We start from the raw sequence: 3,201 nt of genomic DNA, 5'->3' as shown, positions 1-3,201 counted from the left end.
ACATGGGGCTCAAACCTACAGGCCACGAGATCATCACCTGAGCTGAAGTCAGATGTTCAACCGACTGAGCCACCCAGGCGCCCCTGCATCTTCTTTATCCATTCCTCAGCAACTTAAGTTGCTTGCATATCTTGGCTGCTGTAAATACTGCTGCAATAACATAGAGCTGTGTCGGGTACATAGATCTTTTTGAATTAGTGTTTGTGTTTTCTTTGGGTAAATACCCACTAGTAGAATTACCGGATCCCATGGTATTTCTGTTTTTAACTTTTGGAGGAACCACCATACTGTTCTCCACAGTGGCCGCACCAATTTACATTCCCACCAGCAGTGCACAGCCATTCTCCACACAATGCCAAGGCTTGTTTTCTTCCCTTTTTTTTTAAGGGTATGTATTTTTTTTAGTAATCTCTACATCCAACGTGGGACTCGAACACATGACTTTAAGATCAAGAGTCACTTGCTTTTTTGACTGAACCAGAAATGCTATTTGGTTGAGCATTTTATTTATATATTTATATATTGAGAGAGTGGGGGAGGGGCAGAGACAGCGGGAGAGAATCCCAGGCAGGCTCCGTACTGTCAGCGTCTGCGCCCCTGGTTGAGCATTTTAATGGTGAATTGCTGTTTAGCGTTGTCAAATGCTTTTTCTACAGCTATTGAGATGACTGCGGGTTTTTATCTTCTAATTTTTTAAAAATTCTTAAAACATATTTATTTATGAATGAGGCAGAGAGAAACAGAGCATGAGTGGGGGGGGGCAGAGGGAGAGGGAGACACAGAATCTGAAGCAGGCTGTGAGGTGTCAGCACAGAGCCCGATGAGTATCACAGTGATTGCTTTCCATACATTGAACCATCTTTGCCTCCCAGGGATAAATCCCACTCGGTCACAGTGTATGATCCTATGAATGTTTGTTGAATTCAGTTTATTAGCATTTTCTTGAGAATTTCTGCATCTATGTTCATCAGGGATATTGGCTTGTGGTTTTCTCCTAGTACTGTATTTGTTTTTGCTTTAAAATTTTTTTAAATGTTTTATTGATTTCTGAGAGAGAGAGAGAGAGAGATTGCGTGAGCAGGGGAGGGTCAGAGAGAGAGGGAGACACAGAATCTGAGGCAGGCTCCAGGCTCTGAGCTGTCATCACAGAGCCCGACGCAGGGCTCGAACCCACAAACCACAAGATCATGACCTGAGCCAAAGTCGGATGCTTAACCAACTGAGCCACCCAGGTGCCCCCATCGTACTATATTTTTGTCTGGGTCTGGTATCTGCGTAATCTTGGCCTCATAAAATGAGTTTGAAAGTGTTCCCTGTTGTTCTATTTTTTGGAAGTCATTAAGAAGGGTTAGTGTTATACTTCTTTGAGTATTCGCTAGAATTCAGCCATTAAACCATTTGGTCCTGGGCTTTTCTTTGTTGGGAGAGTTTTGATGACTGATTCAGTCTCCTTATTTGCTATTGATCTGTTAAAGTTTTTTTTATTTCTTCTTGATTGATTTCTTGGTAGTTTGTATGTTTTCGGAATTTGTTCAATGACCTTCTTTACAGAACTAGGAAAAAACCTTTGAATTTATAGGGAACCACACAAGACCCCAAATGGCTAAAGCAATCTTCAACAAAAAGAACAAAGCTGGAGGCATCACATTTCTTGATTTCAAAATACATTACAAGGCTGTAGTGATCCAAATATTATGGTATTAGCATAAAATAGACATCTCGACCAATAAGACAGAATAGAGAACCCAGAAATAAGTCTACACATCTACAGTCAACTGATCTTTGACAAGGGTATCAAGAATACACAATGGGGAAAGGACAGTCTCTTTAATAAATGATGTTTGGGAAAACTGGGTATCTACATGCATAAGAATAAAACTGAACCCTTCGCTCACACCATATTAAAAAATCAACTCAAGGGGCACCTGAGTTGCTCAGTCGGTTAAGCATCCGACTTCGTCTCAGGTCATGATCTCGTGGTACGTGGGTTTGAGTCCCGTGTCGGGCTCTGTGCTGACAGCTCAGAGCCTGGAGTCTGCCTCAGATTTGGTGTCTCCCTCTCTCTGACCCTCCCCTGCTCACGCTGTCTCTCTCTCTCTCAGAAATAAATTAAAAAAACATTAAAAAAATAAAAAACCAACTCAAAATAGATTAAAGACTTGAATGTAAGACCCAAACTGTGAAACGAAACTACTAGAAGAAAACACAGAACGCTTCCTGACATTGGTCTGGTCAGCAATATCTTGGATATGATACCAAAAACACAGGCAACAAAAGAAAAAAAAAAAAAAGACATGTGGGATTATATCAAATTAAAAATCTTTTGTGGTGGGGCTCCTGGGTGGCTCAGTAGGGTGAGCGTCTGACTTGATTTCAGCTCAGGTCATAATCTCGTGGTTTCTGGGGTCGAGTCCCACTTCAGGCTCCACGATGACAGTGCTGAGCCTCCTTAGGATTCTCTCTCTCCTTCTCTTTCTGACCCTCCCCTGCTCATGCTCTCTCTCTCAAAAAAATAAATAAACTTTAAGGGGCAGAGAGAGAGAGGGAGAGAGAGAATCCTAAACAGGCTCCGCGCTGTCAGCATGGAGCTTGATGTGGGGCTCAAACTAAGGAACGGTGAGATCATGACCTGAGCTGAAATCAAGAGTCAGATGCTTAACTGACTGAGCCCCCCAGATGCCTGAAGTTTATTGATTTGTTTTGAAGGAGAGAGAAGGAGCACGCATGTGCACGCATGAGTCAGGGAGGAGCAGAGAGAGAGGGAGAGAGAGAATCTCAAGCAGGCTCTGCGCTGTCACTGCAGAGCCCTACATGAGGCTCAATCTCACAAACGATGAGATCATGATATGAGCCGAAATTGAGTCAGACACCTAACCAACTGAGCCACCCAGGTGCCCAAATCATAAAATCTTTTAGGAAAAAAAATAAAAGACAAAAAAAAACAAAACTAAAAATATTCTAAAAAGCAAAGGAACCAGTCAACAGAGTAAAATGGCAAGTCATAAAATGGGGGGCAGGGGAGAAAATCTTTGAAAGTTGTATATCTGATAAGGAGTTAATGTCCAAAATTCATAAGGAATTAAAACAACCAAATAGCAAAACCCCATTAAAAATGGACCTAGGGTGTGAATAGGATTCTTTCTCAAAAGAAGACCTACCAATGGCCAAAGGGTATATGAACATGTGTTCACCATTACTAAT

The sequence above is a fragment of the Crocuta crocuta genome, unplaced genomic scaffold (assembly GCF_008692635.1).
Source record: "Crocuta crocuta isolate KB4526 unplaced genomic scaffold, BGI_CrCroc_1.0 scaffold531, whole genome shotgun sequence".
In the NCBI taxonomy this organism is placed as follows: domain Eukaryota; kingdom Metazoa; phylum Chordata; class Mammalia; order Carnivora; family Hyaenidae; genus Crocuta; species Crocuta crocuta.
The sequence above is the reverse complement of the archived record's forward strand: the minus strand, read 5'-3'. Positions refer to the sequence as shown.